This window comes from Pygoscelis adeliae, unplaced genomic scaffold (genome assembly GCF_000699105.1).
Source record: "Pygoscelis adeliae isolate BGI_AS28 unplaced genomic scaffold, ASM69910v1 Scaffold171, whole genome shotgun sequence".
Taxonomy (NCBI): domain Eukaryota; kingdom Metazoa; phylum Chordata; class Aves; order Sphenisciformes; family Spheniscidae; genus Pygoscelis; species Pygoscelis adeliae.
The window spans coordinates 1437922-1447109 of NW_008824186.1; the positions used below are offsets into that span (position 1 = coordinate 1437922).

At 38.4% G+C, this 9188-nt stretch overlaps 1 protein-coding gene across 1 annotated transcript in view; it reads right to left on the minus strand.

The window, feature by feature from the left end:
- Positions 1–9188, minus strand: part of SPON1 (spondin 1, extracellular matrix protein) — a 205922-nt gene that overhangs the window by 31983 nt on the left and 164751 nt on the right. The gene's annotated exons all lie outside the window — the stretch shown is intronic.

A 9188-nucleotide genomic window follows, 5' to 3' on the forward strand; every position in this document is an offset into this window, starting at 1 on the left:
TAAAACACCAGCAGCAGTTCACAGACCATGTTATTTTTGCATCACGAGCTGAAGGGAAAGCTTTCAGAGCAGTGCACTGTGATGACAGGTATAAATAAGGAGAAGACCTTTGCATTGGGGAAATACTCCAAACTGAGTTTGTTCTGGTAACACTATCACAGAAAGATAACTGTGCTGTATCCTGGGCTGTCAGCCCACTGTAGTAGTTTATTAGCAAAAAGTATATCTTGGGCTGTTGAATCTGTGACTCTCTGACAATCCTTGGCCAGATCCTGTGGTCAGAGGAACTTACCAGGCTAAAGCAAGCAAAGACAGAAAAATTGCTCTTAATGTGTTACAGATCCACAGGTCAAGAGGCAGGCAAAAACTAGACACTGCTGCTCTAGGCAATCTAACACACCCTGTGAGCATGTATGATATATTATTTATTAGCCTCCTGTATGTAAGGATGCAAAGAGTCCATTGGATGCACTGCAATCTCCTCCAAGTAAAGCCATTGATAACACTTTTTCTTTGCTCTCCATTTACTCACATGAAAATTACGGGGTGGAATATAGCACCCACCTGTGGAAGCCCACAGTGTGGCAAAGCGTTGTACAAAGATTATTTTCTAAAGTCTGTAGGAATTCCTGCATCAGCAGTTCTAAACTTTATATTGGTACAATAAACCCAGGACAAAGGCAGGAGACTGTTAACAAGGCTCTGATGCCCAAAAGACATCTATCACACTTTTTTAGAAGCATTTTCCCCATCTCCCTTAGGAATCCACCCCAGTAATTTGCCTAGAGGAACACAAAGTTCACAACTCGCTCACATGATTTCTACTGTCTTTTAAAAATATTTCCCAATTAGACTAAGAAACCCACCTTATACATTACCAGTAATTGACACTTCCAACAGAGCTGACCTTTCAGTTTAGTAAGAATAGTGCAATTTCCTGCTTGATAGCGATAGTTCTGATACCCCAGACTAGCTCAAGTCCATATACACCCATTTAAAGAAAACAATATTCACTGCTTGTTTCTACCACTCTCAATATTTTCTGACTCCCTCTTTTTACCAAAGCAAGGTAATTACAGCGCTGATGGGCCCTCTCTGTAACACACAAGGTTTTCAGTCTCGGGAATATATATGTGACATGACCCCTCCCTCAACCTGAGTTGATGGATAAGCCATTTCTTGAAAATCCTTTTTAAAAATACAGATGCTTGGCCAAAGCCTATACTACATTAAATGTCCTGAGGTAACATAGCTGAAAGTCTGACTATAAATGCAAGTAAGTATAAAAAGATTTAATCAAACTCCCATACTATTAATATAGTTTGATTAAAGAGAATTTTAGGATGAAAGGGAGCAATCAAACGGAACACAACAGTGCTATGCCAGCAGGCGGATTCACCGGGGCAGGCTCTGGGTGAGCAGCAGCAGGCTGAGCTGCCAGCACAACCCTCTCCCAGTCTTGCCGCTGGGCTGGGCAGCACCGAGCAGGGGTACGCTCCATGGAGGAGAGAGGCATCACATCCAGGTTCATCTATGGCAACCTTCTTCTTACCTCCATGCCTTCAAAAGTGGAAGAGACAGCTTTCCCCTCAAAGTGATTTAAAAGGAAACTAATTAAATGAATGAAGTTAAAAATCTGAAATTAAAAGACATTACTTGTCTTTATCTGTCAATGGAATTTGCCCTATTTTTTAATCTTCCTTTTTTCAACATCCTAAGACTTTCCAGCCAGGCATATCATCACTTAGTTGCCTTGAGAACACATTTGCATTCAAAATTATTAACTCTGTGTTGTACATCCCAAAGAAAGTCAGTTACGTTTATTAAAATAATACACTGCTTATCTAATAGAAACCAATAATTATGTCAGTAAAATCCAAATCGCTTGTGTCTGAAAGCATTTTAACACGTGCTATTCATATTAAAAATGCATACCAAGAGCGGATGAACCATGATTAATAGTTCAGTAGTAAGTGCAGAGGGAAGGAAATAAGGAACAGAGCATGGCGCATTCAGACATCCCTGAATTTTTAAGGGAGGTGAAAATTCAGATGCAAGAGCTGAATTCATGGCCACTTCCTGAACAGTAACCAAAATCAAAAGATGCAGAATCCAGCATTCTGATGGGCCTGGAAAGAGAGCACACATTTTTGATATCTAGAGCTCCTTGACAATTACACAGGATTAAGCTGCAACTTGAATTAAATCATTGTTATTCCAGGCTGATATTCTAATTATGCAGTCATCTCTATCATGCAGATTTATAATATTATTTTTTTAATTAAAAAATGTAACATCTACACTGTTATTAATGCCAGTGTATATTTACTTCTACATGCACTGATAGACAGACAGATACCTGAGTAGATGTTTTGTACACTAAAGCATTTTCCTTGGACAAGTGTTTATGTCAAGAAGATGAAATCCTGGAAAACAATACACTAAATTGTTTGCCACCTCCTTGGGTCTGTGAGGCTGTTGCCATGTGAGGTCTGGCTGCTGGGCTTTGTGCCAGCCTGGGAAACCCAGCTCCACTTGCCACTCGTGGTGCCACCAGCCTGCATCGCTCCAGCGTCCTGCAGGAAGCAGGCTCGAGGAGTTCCTCCAGAAAAACAGTGACCTTCCTCTGCCTCCAACCTCTCCAGCTGACCTCCGCATTTTTAAGGAAATGTGATAAACTTAAACAGCTCGGGCAAACAGATGTTATCCACCACACAAGTTCACAGCCTTGTAAACAATCTGTAGATAGAGAGCAATCTATAAAAAAGATACAGTGCTTGGATTTGCTGGCCAATCTCTTTAGCTATAATTTATTGGCAGATGGTAGAAACTGAGAGGATATGAAATGCCTGAAGATAAACCCACAAATTAGTAATATACAACTAGTTGATATAACCCAACTGCCTTGAATAACCCAATTGCACAGACTTTACAGTAGAGGCATAAAACACCACATAATTTTTACGAATTTTAGTTAACATTTTCTTAGGGCTTCCTTTATTACATATGTACCCATTTTTCTCTCCTCTTCATATTTCCAAAGTTTTGCTTTGATTTTTGAAGTAAACAAACTCTCAAATTCACATCAAAATATGGCAAAAAGAACTAGGATGTTTCACTTGTATATTGCAAGTTGTCTTGTCATCATTTATGTATTTGGCTGGGAAGCAATGATTCCCAAGTAATGCAACAGTTAGATTGGAAAAAAAGTGGCCTGGCAATCATTTAGTATTTGGCTGGGAAGCAATGATTCCCAAGTAATGCAACAGTTAGATTTGGAAAAACTAGATCATTTGCACAATGATGGAGTGTCAAAATGGTACAACGTCAGAACAAGTTAAAGGGAAGGGCACCAATGCTCTTGCTTGGAGCTGCCGAAAATCCCTTCGGTAAAGACTGATACACACCTCTTCTAGCAACAAAAGGGAAAAAAAGAAAAAAGGAAGAAAACTGTCAAGCCTATGTTATGCCTCTGTGCATGTGGAAGTTGTCAAGGAGCAAATCTGTGACTACCTGTCAGCTGTTACAGAGATATACAGGAGGAAAGTTGCTACCCTCTTTCCTTTTCACATTTAAGGGGGTTTCCCCCTTGAGTTAAAATCACAGAATTGATACTTGGGAATTTGCAATTGAGTTTTTGCTCAGCTTCTTTTGAGCATATCGATATCACGCAATGGGGTACAGGTATGAAATTCTCCCGGGAGGGGAGTGAGGGTGCATGGCGCCGTGCTGCACTGCCAGTCAGCCCCGGCACACCGCAGTCGCGTGCGGGCAGCTCCTCATGGGAGCAATGCGCCCGGCTCCTTGGCAACTTGCTTGCACCAGTGTGTCTGTGCCTCCATTTGCTGTGAGAACACGTTACCATTGATGCAGCATCTCTGCCACTCCTATAAGCAGGAAGTCATGATTTAATAATTAAATTAGTATAAGCTCTCAGGAGTCTTCATGGTAAATCCCTTTGAAAAGTGTAGTTAGGCATAATCACTTACAAAACTTGGTATAAACCCTTTGTAGAGCCTACTGAAGCTTCTTCTTTAATTTCAGTTATTAGTCCAATTATGATTTCAGTTTCCAGTTGAAATAGAATGCACCCTTCCCTACATGCTCAGAGCTTGCTCAAAAAGTCCAGTGGAGCCAAAGTAGTTTCTAGATTGACTTCATTATTTTTTGGATTGCGGCCTAAATTAAAACATGCAAAAATAGCAAACAATTATCCTTCTCTCCAGATCCCCTTTCTACATTTGGGTTTCAAGCTGGGGTGGGTGGTTGACTCAATAGCTGTTCCCTATGAAAGTACCATCCTCCAAAAAGTCCTAATAGTATGGTTTTAAAAAGTTGATAATGTCATTCTAATACAGCCAGCCTTACTGACATTCTGAAGTTGTAAAAATTAATAATTTACTTTACATTCATTTGTTCCTGCAATGTACAAATGAAGGTGCATGCAGAGTGTCCATTAAATGGCAACAAATAGAACCCCGTGGTATGAAACCACCACTAAATTAGATCATTCAGCTGCGCACTTTACAAAGGATTAAAAATATTTCCTCATCTTCAAGAACAGAAAGTGGGACATAGCTCAAAAAACCAGCATTGAAGATAGAATTTGATTTGAAGTCTTTCTCAACCAAGGGGATTTAAACCAACTTGTTTAAAGGGTAACATCCATTAAAATGTAATGAAAGCTTTCAGAAGTTTTAAGTATCATCTGAATACCTTTAGAATAAAAGCGAGATTAGTAGGATCTGGAAAGCCACGTAAACTATTTCATGTGCTGCTGCTGCTTTTTGGTAAATGATGTGATTAGTATCTTTTCTGTACTGCAAGTTATTTTTATAAGTAATTTTTATTACTATTTTTATTTTATGTGTGCCAAATAACATTAGAAAATGTTACTGTGCAGATCACTTAGCACTTCATAATAATGATTTGATTTGGTTCAGCTAAACAAATAACAGTGTATTATCTGACATCAAAATCAGAGTCAGATTCAATGAACTGTGGGAATGAAAAACACCTGTTTCGAGCCAGAGCTTAATTTCACTCATTTCACACCACCACTGCTTGGCATTCATTCAATTGTTTTAGAACAGAGAACATTTAATTCATTCCACAACACTCATCCTCATACTACCGGAATGCCTTTCTATCCATTGTGGACTTATTTTCACAAGATTCTTAGAAAGTAGAAAAAACAACATTATCCTCAATTCACAGATAATGAATCAAATATCTTCTGGAAATAAACCTACATATCTGAGTTTTAAGATAGCATCTCCACCACAGGACCATCCTTTCTCTCAAAAAATAATTTGTTATTGAAGAAGAAGGAGATAAGGTGAGAATGAAAAAGAATAACGCACAGTACATCTTCTGTGGGGAATCAAATGCTATGAAAATGAGAACGATGTAGTGCTTTGGAGGGATAGCTGGGTGCTCTTAAAAGCCGATTAGTCTTCCATGATGAGTATAAATAGACCTTATTCCACCTCCACCCTATGCAGACACACAAAAATCTCTTTAGGATGTGGAAAGCGTGTGTTCAGTATCCCTAACTTCTTCAGTTCATGAAAACAGTTTCAGGCTAACGGAAGTCTTCAAAACCTCAAATTTTGTCTCCTTGTTGCTACATACACTGTATAGTTAGATGTGTCGTTACAGAGTGGTGTTAGGAGGAAACACTTAAGAGACGATACAAACGTCTGCTTGCATGCTTTGAGCAGCCAGGTAGTCTACAAGGAAGCCTGAAGACCCAGCACCGAAGTCAAGAGGATGCTATAGCTATTCCTCTTGTGGGCTTAGGTACCTCACTCATTTCTAAAAGGACATGTTTACTTGGGACTGGCAGCATGAAGCTCCCTTCTGAAAGCTGACACCTTTCTTCTGAACTAGGAATCGTGATAGTGTTTGCTGTTAATACTCTACTAGTGTTTATACCTTTATATAGGTACAATTTTCTACCAAGGTGTTTATGTTTACAACTGTCTCACAACTGTCCCTGCTGCTGAATGAAAAACTGTCTAGATGACATTGCTATCTAGTCTACTGAAGAAACTACCACAGCCTGAAAAAAGTCTTCAATTTTGGGGCCAGAGTGCAAGACTCACAGTTAGGCTACTTGCTGGAGAAGGAGTTCTGAGCTCTGGACTATGATTTTTTTATCTAATAACCACTTAATGCCAGAAAGATGTTATCAGGTAAGAGGGAATTGACTGTAATTTTAAGTACATGTACTTAAATTCTACTTAAGTTATGAGTGAGGTGTACCTTCTTTGATGTCATAGTATTGTTACGATTCAATAGCATAGCTTTCCGTAGAAGCTGAACTGCATGATATTAATTTATGAAAAATTCAACTGCAGCAATAGATGTGCCAGAAGGTACATTACAAGACCAGAGAAAAAGAAAAAGTTCTATTTTACCCCAATACAAATGCACACTTTCTTTCCAGGTTGAGAGAAAAATTAAGACCAATCTTGTCTTTAAAGCATTAACTAACACAGAATACCTGGTTAACTAATGCTTAAGACATTATGGACTTCCATGGATATTAGTTGAAACATGGCATGTTTTCTCCTCATTGATAAAATCTGTAGACATCTTGCCTACCTCGGTTTTACAGATGTATTTGAATAAAAAGGAGACACTGAGGTAGGCACGTTACTGAAATTTGTAAAAAATTTAAAAGAAAAAGGAAGTAGTTGTCTGCTCTGTGGTAATAAAATATTTCTGGGGTAAAAGCAGCTACATACAGCTTTATTTGCTCTGCAGTTCATCTTCACGTAAATATACACAGTTGCTTTATAGTAACTGTGAATGTGATCTCCTGTAATGCACTCTGAATGGGCAAGTTTTATTAAGTCCATAAGCAGTCAGCCTGCTTTGAGTCTGCCCAGGTTTCTGAGGATTTCGTTTTTATGTGGAGCATGTCGGAAGTTTCCCATAGCTATTAGCATGCTCATTACAAAATCTTACTTGCAAGGCTACTATTGTGAGCTGGTAATACATCATGCAACACATCTATTTTCCTGTGGGTGCAGCCAAAGAGGTTGCTGAAGTCGCCCTAAGCCTCAGTGCTGAGATGCAGTTCTTTTTTAACACGCAGAGACTTTTTGATGAAAGAACATGCAGAAGCTGGTTTTTTTCCAGTTCATAAAAAAGAACATTTTTGAAAAGGTTAAGCTTTTAGTCACAGATTACTTCGTTTGGAAGGAAGAAAAAAGCCCATAATTAAAGACAAAGACTTATTTCTACCATTTGATGACAATTAAATTCTGTTTAATTCTATGACTGACTTAGATTCAGGCAGATTATACTTAAAGCCAGTAGCACAGATTTGGGGTTACTTTAAGCAACAGCAAAAATACATTTCAGTCAGTGGAATTATACCAGGATTGTGTTCACCCATTTTATTTTGACTTCTCTATGTTTATGATAGCGATTTTGTGGCAGCGGAGAAAACCACACATGTTACAAGGTATATAAATATGCCTGAATGCAATTCATTATTTGATCATAGTACATACAAATTCAGTATTTCCCTGTACAAATAGCCATTTCTTTAATTAAAAAGTCTTATTTCTTTTCTTCAAAAACAGGTAATGACATTTCAGAGAATACAAAATCTGTGTTTTTCAGTTCACCAAATATGAAAGCCTGGGGGAATTTCCAGGCTTTTAATAGAATCCACTCAATTACAAAAGCACAATTTTGGGGCTGAGCTAGATAAAGAAATACCGTTGGAGTGCAACTAAAGACAAATGGAAGGAAAGATGAGCATTTAAATCCAATCCTGAATTGTTACTGTCTGAACAGGTCCTGTTTCAGGAAAGCAAGTAACCTAGTGCTTCAGACAGCCCCAGCTTAACCGCCGTGCTGTACGGGAAAGCTTTCCTGAATTGGATACTTAGAAATTTTGCATTCGCTTTTACAAAGAAACACCTCTCTGTTAGATAATCAGGCTGAGAATTTTCCCAAAATGTGGATACTGTCCATATTTTCCAGAAAACATGGAAATATGTGTTAAAGCTACAATTTCAGGATGGTGACTGCACAGATGCTAGCTGATAATGCACATTTTAAAAAAGCTTTTAAAAGGGAATTATAGGAATTATAATTCCTGATTTTGTTAAAAATTACTAGGATGGGATACAAAAAGAAGTATGTTCATTGTTACTCTTAGTCTATATCCCAAAAACACTGCTTCACTTTGCATTAACAACCTTCTGCATTACCTGTCCCACAGGGTTTTCTTTCAATGAAGCGGTTGTTTCAAGAGGGGAATGTAGGCTGAAATTAATAACAGAACTGTTGCTAATGGCAACAGTGAAAATCATATGCTCTATTTTATTTCCATTAAGGTGCAGTTACATAATCTAGGGTGTCCCAATAAAGCAATAATTCATTTTTGCATAGTATAAAGCTTAGCAGTGTGTGTTAATGAGCCCTAGGTATGCTCTGAGTATTTGAGCTCTCTTTTTCTGTGGCTGAGCAGATTCTGTAGGAAAAGCATCTCCCTTGTGAATACATTTCTTGAGCGCATGTTGATTTCCTACTGCACATTTTGCTTCATTCTACATAGAATGCTTTGCTGTCTTTAGGACTACAGAAACATTTTGGGATTCTAAATTACTTTGCAAAAAACAAGGGACGATCTTCTTAGGAATGGCTACTTTTTAAAGTAGGGGATTAAACTAGATTTTGAAGCCGACCATAAGTGGTGTAACTCCCACCCTCTGCTTAACATGTTTATCCAGTGCATACCCTTTTGTCCTCCTTCTGTCTTAACTTTCCCAATTTCATCAATCCTTTAGAATAAACTAGCCTTTAAACCTATATCTACTGTTATTTTAAACTCACAAATGATCTGGAAACAGTGAGCACACCAGAAAAGAAACAGGGGGGGGAAAAAAAAACCAAAAAACAATCCAATATGCCAAGGCATTCTGTGTATAATAAAGCAGATGTATGCGACTGAAAGGCAACCTGCAAGCAGCAAGACAAAAACTACATTCACTGGAGATAGTGATAAAAGTGTTTTAAAGCAGTAGGTTCACTCATCAGATTCATATTCGGGTAACTACAGCATTTTTCTGCTCAGACTCCTTCAAATAGTTTCAAAAGAGTCAGGGGTGAAAGCATTGAGACAGGTTCTTGGGCATGCTACGAATAAGTGAGTTTCCCTTGCT